General features: G+C 37.8%; 1 protein-coding gene across 1 annotated transcript in view; it reads left to right on the forward strand.

Annotated features, from left to right (window-relative positions):
• The window catches only part of LOC113228987 (muscle calcium channel subunit alpha-1-like), a 188193-nt gene that overhangs the window by 62747 nt on the left and 104858 nt on the right, over nt 1-20588 (forward strand). Inside the window, exon 2 of the mRNA XM_026462453.1 lies at nt 7248-7527. The gene's annotated coding sequence lies outside the window, so the exon portion shown is untranslated. The remainder of the gene's footprint in view (nt 1-7247; nt 7528-20588) is intronic.

Consider the following 20588-nt stretch of genomic DNA (forward strand, 5'->3'; position numbering starts at 1 on the left):
GAGTCAAATATGTCGAAGCAACGTAACATCTTTAGTAGGTCACTAGACTACGTATTGAAGGAAATGTTGAGTAGGCATAATATTCTTTATATTGTACCTAGTTGAATCATTAATTCACATCCATTTGTAACACTTTCGCGTCGTGTAACTGAGTGCTAACTGGGCGCGAAAGAAGACCCTTAACTTAGTAATGGAAAAGTTTACTATTTGAACAAATCATATTTTTCGGAAACATAAATGTTTTTCGGATATTTTTCCAAAATTTTTCCTTTAATGTTCCATATTTGACGTGTCAAAAGTAGAAGTTACTGAAAGAAAACTTCAAAAATCATTATTTTTTTTCAATTTTCCAAAATTTTCCGGAAAAATGTCCACTATTAGAATTTTTTTTAAATGATACAACAGTACCTTTGACCAACAGTGGCATGTATGGTAGATAATGTCAAAGTCAAATAATAATTTATTTCACAGGTAAAATAAATTTACACTTGAAAACGTTATTTTTTAAGCACTGCTCGTTCACTGACTTCCCTTGAGAAGAACACGCGCCTGGATGACTGCTGTTTGAACATTAAATTAAACCTTAACCTCTCCAAATGTTTTTGAATGACTTTTGCACGCAAGGTCAAAACCATTAACTATACTATTATTACAAAAAAAACATATACTTGAGTTTGAGCCTTCTGGCGTTATAGTGCATATAAATTTTCGCTTAAATGAATTGGAAACTTTAAAATGAAATATATACAAACCTCTGCGAAAGCTTAAGTAAATCTTTGTATTATTGGAATCCGATCTGTATCCCATTTATATCGCAATAGCCTCCGATACTCCGCTAGTAACAATGAGGCCGGGGACGGACTCGGCCTATCAGAGCGCGAGAAATTATCATGCTTTACCCAGACGCCATCGAGCATTCGCTCAGTATAAGGATCAAATTTAGCGAAGCTAATTTCTGTAACCACAGATTTAATTGAGATGTATGACAATTGTGTAACTACATAACGAACGAACGGACACAAGTTGCAGTCTGGTTTGTTCCACTTGTTGGTGCTGATATTTGTGCGACCTGTATATTAGGCATCACCGGTACTGTCATCTGCATAACAATGAATGTTACTAGTTAATAACATATCATTGATATGCAGGATGAACAGAGTTGGTGATAGCACAGATCCTTGCGGAACGCCGGCGTTGATGAGCATGGTGTCCGAGCACAATCCGTCGACAGCGACTTGTATGCTCCGCTCAGACAGGAAGCTGGCGATTCAAGTGCACAGCCCTTTTGGAAGCCCGTAAGATGGTAGCTTCGACAGAAGTGCCTTGTGCCAGACCCGATCAAAAGCCTTAGCGATGTCTAAGCTCACTCTTGTTGTATGTCTCAATCTTTGCGATGTAAAGCTCCGAGTTGTTCGTCTCATCACTTGGTATATGATAAAACACTTACGCTACAACGCTCCACGGGGAAATATAGTGTTAGTGTGGTACATAACTGAGATCGACACATAAATGGTACATAAATGAGACTACTCATACACACTGTCCCCTTAAATCCCACGCAACAATGTTACGTCACTGTGACGATAGTTATTATGTTCATATGAAATGCCATTAGTTGAACGACATGGGATGACGTATTACATTGCGCCTCTGCTCCGTGACAGAATATACAAAACAGGTTTTATGTATAGCGTCTTATAGTACATTTTACAAATAACAGACAAAACACGGCGCGCCGTTTGTATATTTATTACATACAAATTCAAATGATCTTTATTACATAGGTAAGCAAATTCCATTTCAAAGTCATATTAATTCAACTGTACTGCTCATTCGTAAGATAGGAACTCTAGGGGTTGCTCTTATAAATGTACATTTAACATTTACAATATTTATTTCAAAGATCTTAGATTGAGGTTCCCTGCAAGAGCTAAACGGGTGACTACCACGGATTCTTGTCATTCTAGTGCAGAAGTATAACAACCTTTAGTAAAAAGTTTTTGTTTCACTATAGTTTTAAACCTCGTAACTTTTTTAACGATTATTTATCTCTATCGTGAAAAATCACGTACTAGGTATTCACTCTTAGACAACGACATTATTTACCACACGTAGCTGTCAATAATTTCTATTCTATTCGGCTATAGTTATAAAATAGTGAATGGCGACGCTTTTTTGTTCAGAACGACCAGTCTATCGATGCATCCAGTTCATTGGCTGCACAGGATGGGGTATGTTACACATGAGTTATTCTCAGGTGGGCTAGGTACCTCATTATTCGTTGCTATGTGAAATGTTCTTTAGTGCTCGTTAAAAACTACAATGACACTGAACAGTAATGCAAGTCGACGGCTGCGATGGCCCGCGGTTAACGCTTCAATTCCCAGTAAGAACAATTTGAGAAAGGACTACATTCCTAACATCATACACAGCATAGATAAAGTTATTACTTTTGTATGAAAATAATAACACTGTAACAGAGTTTTTTCACCTATGAATGAAGTCACCAATTTTAATAAAACTTCGAATCCGTTGTTCCAAGTTATAATTGAACGAGTTTACGAATTGCCGCGTTAACCAGAAACAAAATTACCATTATTTTTGCTGTCCAGCGGGAAAGATTGTCACATGGCCACCGGTGGAGGTACATCATCGTCCTATCAACCAAAAAATGTGCCGGGGCGGGGTGCGCCACCGGTGGACACGGCGAAATTATTCTTTACCTCTTCATAATCATCGCTTTCTATTATTTCTAAATAACCTATTATCTTAACTAAACAATTTTTTACCAGATCTGACTGTATTTAATTGATATCCAATTATTTTTTGTGAAATTACTCCATTAACTACAACGTAAAGAAATACTTTCATAGATTTCTCATAGATGGCGCTACGGCTAAAAAGTCGTTGAAAACCATATACAAAGATCCGACAAACAAGCATATAGAAAAATGCGTAAGGTCCGCTGGTTCGTTCCATGGCTTAGTTGGCATAGCGTATGGCACGGTTTGCTAGAAGACGTCGGTTTGAATCTGGCCGGATCGTAGGAATTTTTTCTGTGTTCATAATTTGCTATATTCATTCTCGTTTTTCTATTAAACAAATTTCAAGTTCTTTTTTCAAATAAATACTTTTTTAACCTTGATTTTTTTACTGTCTTGCACAGTAACAAACTCCACTACGAAAATTTGACTGTTGCACAGGGCGAGAACATTAAATCTAGCACTTTCTCTGAAGGCGGCGTGGGTTTCTTAATATACCAAAAGTCAAGCGTTGTGTGACCAGAGGTGATACACTACATCTGATGGTCCAGCTGTCCGTGCTGTTTCGGTTTCGTCACCATTCGAGGAGATACCTTAAAACCGCGTAGCTAGATTTACATAAAATAGGTCAACGACATCTAGCGGATTATGAGGGAACTATGCTATGAATAAAGATGATTATAAAGTATATTGTACAAAAGAAGTATGTTACAACACCTTGGTGGATCAACGGTTTGCACCGTGGGCGTTCGATTCCCGATAGGACTTGACTGAATTGGTTCTGGTCTGGGTATTCTGGGGCACTCCCTAGAGTGAGTTCTGTTGCTCTGGTAATCATTGTCTAGGGAATTCTCTAGTTCGAGACCAGAATTTTGTATGGCTGTTTGCCACATTACATCATTATTAAAAAAATCAAACTTAGGACTTAAGTCCTCTAATACTCATAATGGAACACGTACACATTTTTATTTGACAAATAGAATTGGTATCTAGCCATCTAGTATTATTATCTATGGCAACTAAAGCCACCAACACACATTTTTGTGTCATATGATAATACGTAGCCACACCGCGCAAGCAATCTCTATGCGCAAAACTCTGAAGTGCCATGTACGCCGTAAGGAAACTACATCATCATGTTTCCAATGCGGCATTGAAGCAGATGTACTTTGCATACTTTCACTCGATGATGTCCTGCGATATACCACTATGTAGCAACTCGACGGAGTTACAATAAGGTGTTTCTTCAAAAATGTGCACTATGAACTATAAATCATAGATAGAAAGATTCAAAATTTAAAAAATAAGGGGCAAGGAACCAGAAAACAGGATGATAAAAAGGTGGGATGACGATGAAGGAAGTCAGTTTTGTAGATATCTAAAAAAAAATCACAATGTGATGACGGAGAACGTATTTTCTTAATATATTTATAATCGCTCACGTGCGTCAAAACCTAAACATTTACAAGCGATGTTATAGACAGAGACCGAGCATTACGAATCGCGGGAAAACTACAATCCGTTACCCACCGTACCGAACTCGTAACGAGAGACCCTCGCTGTATTAAGTCCCCGATTCCACGAACACTCCAATCTTAAAAGTATTACAAACGAAGAAATGTTTCATACCCGACTGGATATCCTTTTATTGTATAGTAAATTCAACATTGTAGAGGAACTTCTTTCCAAGAAATTGTTACTTTTTTAGTAGACTTTTTTATTTTCTTAGTTAAGCGATTTCTATTCAGGTTTATTTTAGTAACGATTATCTCTTACGTATTTTTAATTCCAACATTGTAACATTAATAATATAAAATAAATTCTATAAAGGTGGGTATCCATTAGGTTCGAGTACCAACTGTTCTCCGCGCATCTGCAACTGCTCCATTAGCGGATATGTCCGCAGGAAACGTTGCACTCTCCGCGCGTTGGCGGTTTTTGCGCGAACACAAAGCGGAACGCCGTGTGTTCGTGGACGCGAGCAAAGCAACATTCGTGTTCGCTCAATGTTCAAATGAAAACTGTGGAACAATTGCAGATGCGCGAACCGATGGAGCACTTGGTTTTTCTCACAACATCTCCATTTGAGCGATTGCAGACGCGCGGAGCAGAGTTCATAGGGTTGTTCGTATTGTCGATGATCCCAAACTCACAGGCGGTAAGGTGCCCCTTAGCCTACCGAGAGACGTTGCTTTCTGTGTGTGTTCTACTGTCTTTATTATTGGAGAGTGCTCTGAGGAATTTTTCGAACTGGTGCCACCGTCTCGTTTCTGTTATCGCACCTCCCGCCAAAGGAGTAGAGTCCATCCCCACATCTAAGATGCCTGGCATTGTAAGACCACGCGGGCATCTCGTTCGTTTTGTCCTCGAACCTGCAGGATGTGGAATGATCTTCGTACTGAAGTACCTTTGCGCTGTGACATGGGGTTCTTCAAAAAGCGTGTTTGCAAGGCTCTCGAAGGCTGGCAACGCATAGGCAGCTCATCTGTTGGACAATGTCCATGGGCGACGATGACCACCTATCAAGTAGCTCGTCTGCTCGTTTGCCTCCTTCTTTACATAAAAAAAAGTTGGTGCCCAATCCTATTGGATACGCACCTTTATATATTCTATTCAATCGCCATTCAAGTTCAAAGACAGTATTTGCATAAAAAGGATTAATGTTTACAAAAGACTCCTAGTTGGTTACGGCTGCTAATATAGGTGTGTTACTTACATATATTACACTCAAGTTGGGTAACTTTCAACACTTTTCTCGAGTTTTTAAGGAGATTAAAACAAAAATGGATTGGACGCATTGACTTACAATTATATGGACGTCGGGTCCGCGCTAAAAAGTGTCCGAACTTATAGGGCGTTAAAATCGTATACAGAGCGTCATTCACGCTTTGGTCTCCGTTTGTTCGACTGACAGCGAAGCAAGCAAAATTAGACAGTACTGCGATGACATTACAATTTAAATTCAACGTTTTAGCTTTTTCATATTCCTTTACATGTCACTACGTTTAAATAGGTTGACTTGGGACATTTTTTTCGTGGTTTTTGTATTAGACCTGTCGTCCATTTATTTGTAAGTCAATGATTGGACGAAATAGTTTTTATTCAATACTGAGTGCTAAATTTAGAATAATTTAACTAACATGACGAATTGGAAAAAATAACTGTTTGAGAAAATTGTTCAAAGTCATCCTGATGGTAAGCGACACGCCTGTCATTAACAGTTGCAGTGCCCCTCAGAGTTTTAAATCGCAAAGATCTGAGGGGCACTGCCACTGCGCCCGACACCCTGAGACGTAAGTTGACAAGTCCCATGTGCCTGTAATTTCACCAGCACCCTTGCCGTTTGCAACCGGAATGCAGTAACGCTCATATTACGACTTGGCGGCTGAAATAGGTAACGTAGCTTACTTTCTTGAACGACCTCTTTCACAAGACTACTGCTACTAAAACCTGATACTATTCATAAAACATGCTAGTATTCATTACAATCGATGAACATGTGTAATTGTGGCTAATGCTTTCTAAATTGGACATAGTTATGCAAACAAGAACCAACCCACACCTTGAGTGAAATTATGTATTTAGGTAGAACACCAGACGTGTCCTATACCCGCTCACAAAAGGTCCTGGCAAAATACCAAGCCAAAACGGAGAAAATAAAAGTCCTTCAGGGTACCAACCCTAAATAAGTAACTTTTTAATAGCTAAAAAGAACCATGCCGCTCAACTTCATAAGGTATTTTTAAAATATGCTAAATAGGTCCATTTCACATGTACTGAAGTAGATCTTTAGCATTTTTCATTACGAAAACTAGAACATGGTTCTCGTTAACAAATAAAAAGATGCATAATGTTTGCTATTTATTGCTTTATAATATAATAGTTTCCCTATATCATTCTCCATGTTACCCATAACTCACGTTGTTTGTCTCAAATAACTTGCCTATTTATTTCTTCACACTGTTTTTACATAAGTCTAATTATTTCGAAAGTGACATTTTGTGGGTAGGTTCTAGTTTGCATAACTATGTCCAATTATACGTGGTTCTCATGCGTTAAAACAACGTTCATTCTTACGAGGGAAGACTAAGATTGCAAACACAATCCTGCCTTAAATTAAAATCACAAGTACTAATTATATTTTGTAATTTTTTGTCCCTCATTTTTTGAACTTACAAAACCGGAACACAGTAACGCTGACATTACTGCTTGGCACCAGAAATAGGTAAGGGGCTACTGCTCCTATTGACTACAAGTTTTTTGAGAAAAAAGACAAATCGGTAAACCAGTTTTATTCAAAGATCCAAGGAAGGCCAAAGTTACCAGATAGGTGGCAGTACTTCACTGGATGAACCTTTTCACAAGGTGCTATACTACTACTACGCATTAAATATTGTACGCCCGCAGCGGAATTAAGTTTCAAAGATCGTATGTCTACGACAAATTAATTTCAAAAATTCTATAATATATATTTCTTTGTTTCAGGGGACCAAAATTCCTCAAGAGAAAAAAATCCGATCAACGTATACAATAAACCAAACGTCTACCTACATTTTTTTAGTCCTGTCTCAATTTACCTGTACAGTATAGTTAGCTTTTAAATTTCTACTCCCTAATGTTTCAATGGTATGTAAATAAAGTGTAAAAATAGTGTAAAAAAAGTGAGAAATGAGAATTGACTCGGTTTTGGTGCTAAAAAGTGATAGCGCATGGAATTGAATGCCGTAGATTCGTGTCTTCGGCTAAGCAGAGATATTACAACCAGGTGAGCTCAATCTACATTAAAAACTTTTCAAAAGACGTTTGTATAATAATAGCTATAGATTTAAGGCTGTGTTTGTATGTTGTGTGTTTTATTTGATTTATATATGACAGGCAGACATCGAGTATATTATCATCGTCAGAGTATATCATCAGGCAAATGGGCGTTATATCACTTTTAAATATTAACTCTCGTTTGCGCTGAAATCACAAATTAGAAAGCTGAAATAGTACAGCGCCAACAACTGACCTGTGTGTACGTCTCCGTATATTCCAAAAATATTCTGTATTTATTATAATAAAGATAATATCTCTAACAATGGGGGGCTGTTGCATTCGGTGGTATGGGAAAAACAGCAAAACATCTAATTACAAAACAAACGGAATCACATTTCATCGGTAATTAAATATTAAATATATAATTTTTCAATTTTCGTCCATTATACATAACGCAATTTGGCTAGCATCAAATATGATAATATATTATACATGTACAATACAACGGCAGTAGCCCATTCGGAGTACGATGGCTTCATAATAGAGAAGTTGGCAGCGCGAAACCCAGTGACGACAAGTACCTTTGGGTATAACACGTGAATTTGGTTAAGTAGCATGATCTTATTTTTAGTAGCATTCTCTGAAACCTGTAATTAAAAGTGAACTCAAAAGATCGCGATAGAGATCCGATCTCTTATACCATACCACCGGGGTTTTTGACATTATAATAGAAACTGAAAAAATTCACAGACGGTATGGAGCCCCTTAGCCTACGGAGAGACGTTGGATTTCTGTGTGTGTTCTACCGTCTTTATAAAGGGAGTGGTTTGAAGAACTTTTGGAACTGGTGCCACCGGTCTTAGATACCTGGCATTGTAAGACCACGCGAGCATCTCGTTTGTTCCTTCCTCGCACCTGCAAGATGTGGAATGATCTTCCTCCTTAAGTGTTTGCGCTATGACATGGGGTTCTTCAAATAGCCTGTTTACAAGGCTCTCAAAGGCTGGCAACGCATAGACTAGGCTAAGCTTATCTGATATTGCAAATGACCATGGGCGACGGTGACCACCTGCTATCAAGTGGCTCGTCTGCTCGTTTGCCTCCAAAAACGGTACGATGGTAGTACTTCCCTGAACGAACTCTTTCAAATTCTACAGCTACTATTTATTATTAAATTTATAAAACACATTAGTAACGTGATGGACTTCCTGTTTATGTTCAATTTGGAAAATTCCGCAACGCGCCGAAACGGCATATAATGAAAATCGTTGATCTTTGTTAATTATACTTAGCACGATATAAGGAACTTACCCGTATACGTTTGAAAACTTTGCCTCTGCGCACTTAACAGTACTTTAGACCTCGACTTCGAAGGTCTTGATAAAGTGTTTATTAAATTGTTGTTTTTTCACCTCACTGGCTCGGAGAGGCTTTCTTTCTTATTAGAAATCTGCGCGCTTTTTTTCCACTGCGCAATTTGTCGTATATTATTTGTGTAATAGAAATCCGTTGGTATATTTTATTCTTATTATTGTTAACATTAGATTTACAACGGTAACTGATAGTGTTTTTGTTAAATTATTTTGGGTCACGATAGAAAAACACTACAAACTTACCTCGAAATATTATAAGAAAACCGTTATGTTCAATATGTATTTTAATTGAATTAAATACATACACGTATAGTATACGATTTCTCAAATAGCTTTCATGTCGTTTGTAAAAAATTAAATTCTGAAATAAAGGCAGTGCCCCTGCCGCGGATAATCTTTTGCTACTTTGAACTTTGATAATTACCATCTAATTTGAAATATAGAACACTAGTAAAAGTAAAAACTAAACAGAAAGACTGCTGTCGAAGATAGCAATTTACTTTTACGAGTGCATCGACAGCTATAAAAGAAATGGATTCATTTCCTCCGTGGACAATGGAGGAGCATCAAACGTTCGAGCTTATTTCATTTATTCTTTTCAGTACGACATTTTCGGAGCTAGTTTTACCACAACACAAAATCTAAGTCTAATAATCATTAAAAGTAAAAGTAAAGTAAGCTATTGCTCGTTTAGTACGCTGACCTCCCTGAGAAGAACGAGGAAAAAACTCTAGGGATTGCCATTTTCAAATAAACTTAAATGCTATGGAATACACTTTGAATCATGTAGTCTTTCCATACATCTTTATCTAACACATATTCTTCAATTTTATAACGTGACTTTCAATTAAAATACTTTTAGTGTAACTTTTAAACTTAGGAAATGATAATTTTAACATATGCTCCGGAATCTTATTGTAAAAACGTGTACGGTTGTTTACCTTAGTTAAACGAAATCGTGGTACCATGAGTTTGGTCGTTCTAAGGTTAATATTATGGATATCTTCTTTCTTAGATGCAATTATGTATATTTTTACGGGCATACAAACTATTTGAGTAAATGTAATGTGATGCTACAGTCATGATACCAGTCTCCTTAAACTTTTCTCTAAAAGAAACCAGAGAACCTCGTAGTTGCATCACAAATATGGTTTCTATATCTGCCGCTTTACCCCACATGAGAATCCCGCAGGACACTATGGAAGTATCTAAAGTAAACCTGTGTAGCGGTAGCAACATGGGTAAGCTCACAGATTCTACGGACTGCGTATGCAGCAGAGCTTAATCTGCTGGCTAAAGAAGATATATATGGTCATTAATTTGTTAGTTAAAAATAAACCTGCTCGTTAATAAGCAGTGATCGGGATTGAGGGAGTTAATTTTAGTGATGAAAGAGTATTTTACGGCCTTTTAAAAAACCTCAAATAATTTTTAACGCCTCACGACTAGTCTAGTCTTTTAACACTCAAATCTTGAGTCATAAGACTAAAACTGAAGACTAATTCAAGTCGAAGTCTTTTAACCCTAGGAAGCCTAAAAGACTTATAGGCCTAAAAAGACTAAAAAGACTAAAACGACTGGCGCCTCAGAGACTCTAGAGTCGCGAGTCATGAGCCGTGATTTTATTTCTACCCACAAGGTATTTATTTTACGATTTTTATTGTGAGTAAATAAACGTGATTATTTACATACTACTTACGTCATTTTTATTTATAAACTTCGGGTTTAACAAGATATAAAATAGGTATAAGTCCTTTGCAAACAACTCGAGCCGATTTTCAAGTCTTTCGAGTCTTGTAGTATAACGACTGAGTCTTATTAATAAAAACTCAAATCCCCAGTCTTAATTTTAGAGTCGAGTCCTTTAAAATGGAATCGAGTCGTTATAAAGCGCCTTAAAAAGACTGCGTCTCTTCCATCACTAGTTAATTTACTAAAAGTATGTACCTACGTTTTCTTAACATGGACATACCAATTTGATCATCCATCCGTATAAAATTTCTATTTTTAGGGCGCGCTTATTCGACACGAATTTCATAGCGCTCACGCCGCCCGGTGCATCTAACTGTCCTGGCAAAATAAGCTCTATTTGTTTAGCTTTTACGTTTTAAATTAAAATAACGTCTTTGGTCTACGCGGCGTCGGTTGTATTGTTCCGATGAATTTAAGTATTGTTGCCTAGTAAATAGAATTCAGATTAGCCATTAATGTACGTGAAAGCGTGGCGCTTATTATTTATTTCCTAAACATTCCAAAATATACATTGTCTCATGTTTGTTTTTCAAATGGCTAAAGTATTTCAATACGTAAAAGGAAATAATAATTTGTCGTCAACGTACTCAAATGTCAATAAATAATACGCGCATTCAAGTATAACTAGCTTTCAGTTGCACCCGACCTCCTCATCCAGCAACCACATTGCTAACTGATTATCCACTAAGTTTGTCAGAACATAAATCCTTAATATGATTCATGATTCATAACGTTAAAAAAACTGCTAAAAACCGTTATTGATAATATAATAATCATGCTAATGTATTTGTTTTATCGCGCAAACAAGTAACGGAGAGGAAGCAGTGCGGACTTTTAACTATAAATATTGAAATAGAACTGACAGGGGAATGCCAGTGGAATACACGATTGAATTTATTGCGACTGTAAAAACAGTATGAGAAAATTATTATGTAAAATACGTTTGAAGTTGTTACATTCACGGAACACATAATATTTTTTACATACATAATGTGACATAGCAATAAAATAAACAAACGGTACCACGCTCTTAAAACTTGAATTGAACTCTTAGTTTTTGTAGTCACTGCCATGACACTACGTGGACCTTAGCGCCACACCTCTTAATACAGATAAGTTTTTTTTACGAGTGTTTGATGCTCCCTTGTTTATTTGCGGAAGATAATATTATGATGATTGGAGGAGAAGAATACAAGCACAAAAACTTCAACAATATTTATTTAATAAGAACAAATAATATTATATGTACTGTACAAGGTTAAATTAAGGTCATTACATATTTTTTCCTATAAAAGTAGTATCCCATTATAGGTTATAGACATGGTTAAAAGACATTCAGAAATTGCTTTGACAGCTCTTTACATCAGCTGTCAAAGCAATTTCTTGTTGTCCGTAGGGATGGAAATGGCATTCGCTACAATAAGAACAGAAGCTTTTACTCCATATAGCACAACGATACTCGTGACCACCTAGCCCTCTCTAACATATGGTAAATACCGTATCGGGGACAGCGATCTTTTGATGTGGACATGGCGAATGATCTGGTGGAGTTTCGACTTAATAATAATGCTTACGATTCTACCTAGGCGAATGATTTGCCCATTCAAATGATTAATATTAGTCACATTCAAATTTGCACGTTGTCATGTTACTCTTGCCTTACGTAGAGGTCCCGGGTTCGATTCCCGACGGGGTAAATAATTTTATGTCCTACATTTATTTCTCTCGTGAGTTTGGATGTAATTTGTGGTTGTCTATGTGTGCGGGATATGAATGTGAAATTCACAGTAAAATTTAGCATTTTCTGAAAAAATCTCAGATAATAACTCAAAAAAGAACCTATTTAGGATTGGACCACTATTCTTGCACCAAGCAGCAATATGTTAATAAGTCAATTACGCTAAAAATGATAACCTACGCTAGTCCTATAAGGAACTCAACTTTTTGCCAACATCTCAAAAATGTTATTTATCGACTTCTTTATTATTAAGAGTGCGGCATACAGCTCGCTCGTGAAATCTCATTCATCACTCGACGACCGCGCGGGAAGATTCCATCACCGTCGTTAATAATAACAGGATACAAACGCAATAGCTCCCGCACGGAGAGCATGTCAATGAACGGAAATGATTCTCGGGCATGTCACTTCCCTAACAAACTATATTACAGAGCCGGGGTATACGAATTGTAGAAAAAAGTGTATAAATTTTATAATAACACTAGTAATAATAAAGAATATTTCATTTATTCATACATTCGGTCAAGGGTCATCACGTTAAGTCTATGGGAACAATATAAGTTTCTGAAATTTTACGTAAGAAAATGTGTGATAAAAGGAAAATCAAACGAAATCGACCATTGACTTACAAATAAATGGACGACGGGTGTACTCGTAATACAAAAACCACGAAAAAAATGTCCCAAGTCAACCTATTTAAACGTAGTGACATCTAAAGGAATATGAAAAAGCTAAAACGTTGAATTTAAATTGTAATGTCATCGCAGTACTGTCTAATTTTGCTTGCTTCGCTGTTAGTCGAACAAACGAAGACTAAAGCGTGAATGACGCTCTGTATACGATTTTAACGCCCTATAAGTTCGGACCGGACACTTTTTAGCGCGGACCCGATGTCCATATAATTGTAAGTCAATGAAATCGACATACCGTTTCTCTATATCTAAGTAAATGATGCTATAGTGTAACCCACATTCAGTTTTTTTTCTACAATATTGTTTCACGATACAGTAAATGATGCTAAAGTAAGAAATTGTTTGAACCAATGACGAACCTTACGAATTTTTCTATGTGCTTGTTACAGATCTTTGATTTTCGTTCTTAAAGACTTTTTTGCCGTAATGCCACTGGACTAATGTAAAATTACGCAGCTATCTAAGAGTACATGTGCTACTGTCGATGCATCTGAACTAGAAATCAAAATAACTTCCTGGTTGTATCATTAGTAAACGAGTGCGATGTCCTCTCGGTTCGGGCAACTGTTTATCCAAGAAATAATTTTGAAAAAGCACTCAATTACTCCATTTGATTCCGTTACTTTAAAACCACAGACGACTCGATACGTTTTCATCTCGTACACAACTCCGCACAGCACACTCGCATAGATTCTTTTGCTTCCTTGGTACATTCTTTTACTTTAAATTAAATTCTACTTTGCTTTATTTCGCCATGAAGAAAATAGAATGTAAAAAGACCGTCAAATTGTGGCTTTAGAGTAAAATTTACAATGAAACAGAGGACTTGCTGGAAGTTGTTTCTTAATTATTTTTATCTAAGTAACCATTAGTTTGTAATTTTTAATTAATTTATTGTTAAGTATAGAAAATCCTCCTTCGTGACAATCTCTGAAACATATTTTTCATACTCTTCGACAGCCTCTTCAGGTGATGAAAATCTTTGACCGCGTAACTGGTTCTTCATTTTTGGAAATAAATAAAAGTCACAAGGTGCCAGGTAGGACTGCATGCGGGATGGCTCATAAGGTCAACGTTGTTCACCTTCAAAAATTCATTTGTCTGTCTGGCCGTGTAAGAACTGGCATTATCGTGGTGCAAGATGATACGGTTACGTTTACGATTATTTTTACGGAGTTTGTCAATAACTTCCGGCAAACAAATGGTCGCGTGCCAATCACTATTCACGGCAACAGCAACTCTCAGCAACTCTCCAAAGCAACAGTAGTCACGTGCCCAGTTTTATTAAAAAAAGAAGCAATCATCCACTTAGAGGCACTTTGCACGCGCGCCACTTTGGTTGGTTTCGGCTCATCTCCAAAGACCCATACGCTCGATTACTACTTTGTTTTGGGATCGTAACTATAAATTCATGTTTCGTCACCTGTTACTATGTACCACACCAAAATTTGACGCCCCGTCGTTGCATCTGGTAAGCATGGCATTGCACCAAGTGACGCTATCCATTTTTTGAGCCTCAGTCAAATTGTGTGTGATGCACAGAGAGCACAGCTTTTTCACACCCAAATGTTCGTGTAGTATTGATTGTATTTAACTCATGCCTATGCCTAAAGATGCCCGAATCTCATGGTATATCACATGCCTGTCTGTTTTGATTATACGGCCCACAGCATCGATGTTTTTGTTATTCACAACAGTGGACGGGCGACCATCACGAAATTCGTCACTGAGATTCACACGACCGCGTTTGAATTCTGCAAACCAGCTATAAATAGTCGTCTTGCATGGTGCTTTATAGCCAAAAGCAGTTTGAAGCCGAGCGAAGCTCCGCTGAGATGTTAAATTACACTTAAACTCGTAGAAAATCATACTACTAAAATTTTCACGAGTTAAATCCATGGTGATGTAGACAACCAATTTCTAAAATGACGCCACAATGTAAAAACAAGTGACAGTCAGATGAAACAAACCGTATTTTACAGCCAAAGAGTTCCATTTTCAAATGTTTTAATTACTTTTTGAACATTGGTTAATGTAAGTGGCCCGTTCCGGAAACTTATAGTGCGTCCTATGTAACTTAGATTCCCTTCTTAATGCTTATTTTAGTACTATAATAGCTTTACTTATATTTGTTTACTTGTATTGTATTGGATTAAGTTATATTGAAATAAATTTAGTTATTAATTATTAGTGAATATGGTTTTAAGAAACTTTCAAGCCAATTTGTTTATTGAAATAGGTATACAATTTCAACCATAAAGCTGAATGCGTAAGTAGGCTCTCAGAACCAAAAAGACGCACCAAGAAGAAGCTAGCGATCTTACGATAACTCTGTTGTCGACCGATTCGATTATATATCGTGGGATTTCTTTTCATTTTTATTCACAATAACCGAATCGAACGTAAAATTGTCGTATTCGAAACCGAACCGAAACCACACCCATACGATTGCTCGTACGTCTCGATCGGCAAAGGCTACAAACGTTATTCAAAACACAGTTATCGAATGAAAGTTAACGAACGTCCTATTGTTTACGAAGCAAGAATGTAATATGGAAGTCTTTTATTATTTTAAATAAAATCTGGATTTTGTTCAATTTTACGACGCTGTAGAGGCTCAAACAGCAGATTGTTGCATTTGTGTCGATTAACCGTGTTTGAACCAATTCCCTAGTATTTAATAAGATAGTAAGTTATAGTAAAAATGTATTGGTAATGTTATGTAGTATCTACATGTGGAACGGCGCACAAAGGAGATAAATTTTTCATAGCCCAGACTACAATTTGGCAGTGTTTTGTCTTATCTTCTCTGACATCCAAGAAAGCAAATTCTTGTATAATTCAGACGATGGCAAAATTATCGCTGTAGGTAGTAATTAAGGGGTGGTTATTGTAAGAGTGACATTTTCCAGATCAGAAAAAGCCCTTTGTAGGACCTTTTTAAATCTTCTTGACTGTTTCCATAACACTGGGTCACTTAGGGTCATATTCTAGAACTCTACTCAATACTCAAGTCAGGATTGCAATTGAAACACAAGCACTGGAAATACGACCCTAATGGCAGGGACTTGAGTATGATTTCGAGTGCTTTAAACCATACTCAAATCCTGACTTGAGCATTGAGTAGAGTTCTAGAATACGACACTTAGACACAAAATTACTGACCACAGCACGTCCGACCTCGTCAAGCTCCCTATCCTACGAGTGTTGCCAGGGCTTTTGAGTCGAAAATTACATTTCGCTACTGAAAAGTTAAATTTTTGCTGCAACGTTACATTTTAAAAAAGTTCGTTTTTTTTAAATTAAAAATTGTAACCATAAAAGATGTAAATGTATACACCTAAATGTAAAAAAGAAAGTACGCTCTATAAACCTCAAGCTATAACCAGTGTTAGGTTGCAGTTATTTTGCACGATTTAAAAGATTTAAAATTATAAGTTTGCAACACTGGCGAATGTCACTGGAAAAAGAAAGGATAGGACGGAGGCATTGTGTGACGAGACGAGAGGCGAGAAGGTTTGTAAGGAAAAGGAAGGAATAAAAGTGATCGATAGTAAACGTAAGGAGTTTTATTATATTTCAGAAGTGGTAAGTACCTGTGCAATTATGTTTTAATCGATTAGTACATGTCTTATGATGATATCAAAAATAAATTTAAATTGGTACCCGTATTACAAAAAAAAAAAAAAAATTTTACTTTACAAAATATCAGTCATACGCGTAATTAGAATAAGCATGTGAAAATGCATAGAATGTACATTTTATATTAACTGCCACCGTGACCGTGAGCTGCCACAAAGAGATTCTGGGTTCAATTCCCGGGTCGGGTGAACTATTTGATGACCTGCAATTGTTTCTCTCGTGGGACTGGGCGTAATTTATGATTGATGTATCCATATGTCCATGGCGTCCGCGACACAGGGTTTTCCCTTATGCGGGGCTATTAGTATGTACTTTGAAAAAAAAATGTATTACGTGTGATCAACAGACGCCCTTCATAAGTAGGTAGGGAGCACATAATTATAATATTTGCATTATTCATGATGTTATACGGAAATAAGTAACCTATTTTATTGCACAAAGGTCAAGGTCAAGCAAAGGTCATACTGCCAATTAACACTCCACGTGGTTTCGGGGTTCAAGGGGGTCCAATTTTTCGTTATTTTCACGATAGAATGCGTAGTTTTCGAGTTATAGTCAAAAAACTTTTCCTTTTTAATAAGAGTAAATATTGAACAAATACATAGCTGTTTTCCGTTTCCGAGTTTCAGATAATGCCTAAGGGAAAAGAGACGTCGCCGCTACGACGTTTGAAAACTCCTGAAAACGGCTCACTACGGAATTCCAATGGCCACACCAGGAACAGCCGTAGTCGCACACGCCGTAGCGATGACCCCCGCCGTAGGAGTTGTGTTCGTACACGCAGCAGGAGCCGGGATAGCACACGTTTGCTGGAGAGCGAGCGAAAGCTGCAACGCGAAAGAGAGCGACTACGTGACCTTGAAGACGAAGTGTACAGGGAGCGTAGCCGGTTGCGGTATTCCTTGAACCACGAAGATATTCGTCAAAGAAGAAATGAGCGGCAACAAAGTCTACAATGTCAGGTGACTGCAACAACAGCGGCAGCAACCCGAATACGACATGAAAGGAGTATTGATGGACACAGAGCACGACACAACGACTCCGTGTCACCGCACGATAAACTGCGTTCGAAACGTTCGTGTAGTCCGGCTTTCTCAGCAAAGGATGTGGTAAACTTAATCAAATCTCTAAAGAATGCGGAACCTCAGCCGTCGACGTCTGGTACACACATTCAAACGCAAAGTAATCATAAAAATATTTTACCTGATTTTGACCCATCATCTAAAAATCAGCGTATAGACATATGGCTTAAGAAAGTGAATGAATGTGCCACCGTCTACGGCTGGGACGATAAGACTACTATTCATTTCGCGATGCAAAAACTTCAAGGGTTGGCCAAGACTTGGTACGAGAGCTTACCATCAATTCTTTATAATTGGCAAGAATGGCAAGAAAAATTAATTAATGCTTTTCCTTTTGTACAAAATTATGGCCAAACCTTGGAGGATATGCTTAAACGCAAAAGTAGGTATAATGAGCCCATAGAAGTGTACTATTATGAAAAGTTAGCTCTCCTGAATCTTTGCGATATTGATGGCAAGCGAGCTGTGGATTGTATAATACATGGCCTGAGTGATAGAACAATGCGATCTAGCGCCTTAACTTTGCGTTGCTCGCACCCAGACCAATTATTGCAATTTCTGATGAGCAACAAAGAGAACCCGCAATCTTATGAACGACCAAATTACAGAACCCTAACTAGAATAGCTCCCGAGTCATCTTCGAACAAGGCAAGTAAATCTGGCGTTAGTGGGACATTTAGTTCGCCAAATCATGGTTTGTTTTGTTTCAATTGCAAGGAGAAGGGCCACCCCCATTTTAAATGTCCTAAGCCCATCTTAAGATGCGAAAAATGTAATAAGATTGGTCATAGAGCTGAGAGTTGCATGACAAAGACCGAGAATCGTGAGAATCCCCCGAATACTGTGCAGAAGACTATGTGCATATCCACTACTAGTCCTAATTCTAAGTTTTATAAGGATGTTTTGGTCAATAATGTACCTTTTAAGGCATTTGTGGACTTCGGAAGCGAAGCATCATTAATTTCCAAATCCAGCTTAAAAATTTTAGGCTTAGAATGCAACAATGCGATAACGGCTTTGAAAGGTTTTGGTAATGGTGTTGTGCACTCCTTCGGAAGTGTAACAATTGATATCACCGTTGACTATGTGTGTGCCCAAGTCTCTTGTCAGGTTGTCGATGACCAACTTCTTGATGTTCCTCTTTTAGTCGGGCAGACGTTTACTGAGCAGCCCCATGTAGTGGTTTTCAAAAACGCGGAAAAATTGTCATTTTTTGATGTAAGTACAGAATTACCCTTTGCACATGCCGAAATATCGGATGATATTGTTGTGAGGGTTAGGATAAATACTTATACGGAACTTCATGGGCCTGCCACGGTTAGGGCTTTCACAGATCCACTCATTGATGGCAACGTTTTGCTTGCTAATAAGGTTATTGGAAAACCTACACAACAATTTACCATTAGTGGTGGAGTCTATAGTGTGAAAGAGGGGGTTATAAATATTTGTTTGACTCCTATTATGTCTTTCTGCCGCCTACAAGGAGGCGATATTTTCAGCCGAGCCGTAAAAGTAAACGTAGTCAATCGTATCATTGCACCTTCACCAACATTGCTTGAAGACCCTTTGAGATCAAGTCAAATTGATGTGACCAAGGTTAACGTAAATGAGTCAGCAGATGAGCGACATAAGACGAAACTTCTGGAAATACTAAACAAATTTCACCACTGTTTTGCATCGTCACTAAAGGAACTAGGATGTACCAACGTAGCAGAAATGTCTATTGATGTAAATAGCATGACTCCAATTGTATATCGTCCCTACAGGCTATCCTATAAGGAGCGTGAAGAAGTTCGGCGAATGATAGATGAAATGTTGGAAGCTGGTGTCATTAGAGATTCTGCATCGGAATATGCGAGCCCAATAATCTTGGTCCGCAAGAAAGATGGAAAATTAAGGATGTGCGTCGATTACAGAATGCTAAATTCGATTACCGTGAAGGAACGTTACCCTATGCCAAATATTGACGATGAAATTGCTCGATTATCGGGACAAGCATGTTTTATAACATTGGATTTAGCTTCTGGTTATTACCAGGTTCCAATTTCGGAGAAGTCCCGGGCATTGACCTCTTTTGTTACCCCGGATGGTCAATATGAGTTTAATCGTATGCCATTCGGCCTGGCAAATGCTCCCGCTGTATTTCAGCGTATGATGAATAGAGTTTTGGGTTCAGCAAGGTATTCTGAGGCGACCGCTTATATTGACGATGTACTAATATATGGCAAAGACCCTGATCAATGTTTGGTTAGTTTAGAGAAGGTGTTGGGTTTGTTGCACGAGGCGAACCTTACACTGAATCTTTCTAAATGCGACTTTCTGAAGGATCGTATAGATTATTTGGGTTACGAAATTAGCGCTGAGGGTGTGAGACCAGGAATTAGAAAGATTCAGTGTGTTCAGGATTTTCCACGTCCAACAAACCAACATTCAGTGCGTCAGTTCTTAGGGCTCGTCGGCTACTTTCGAAAGTTCATACGAAATTTTGCTTCTCTGTCACATTCTCTCAATAAGTTGCTTTCGAAAGATGTACCGTGGACATGGTTGGATGACCAGGAATCTGCGTTTCAGACCCTCAAGGCTAGATTGGTTGAGAGACCGATTCTGGCCATTTATGATCCAGCAGCTGAGACAGAACTCCACACCGATGCGAGCAAGGTAGGTGTTGGTGGCATATTATTGCAGCGACCCCATGGCACTCATGAGTCTTTTAAACCGGTCGCATACTATAGTCGGAAAACGTCTCCAGAAGAGAAAAATTTCCATGCCTATGAACTGGAGACGTTAGC

The sequence above is a fragment of the Hyposmocoma kahamanoa genome, unplaced genomic scaffold (assembly GCF_003589595.1).
Source record: "Hyposmocoma kahamanoa isolate Upper Pololo Valley unplaced genomic scaffold, ASM358959v1 263, whole genome shotgun sequence".
In the NCBI taxonomy this organism is placed as follows: Eukaryota; Metazoa; Arthropoda; class Insecta; order Lepidoptera; family Cosmopterigidae; genus Hyposmocoma; species Hyposmocoma kahamanoa.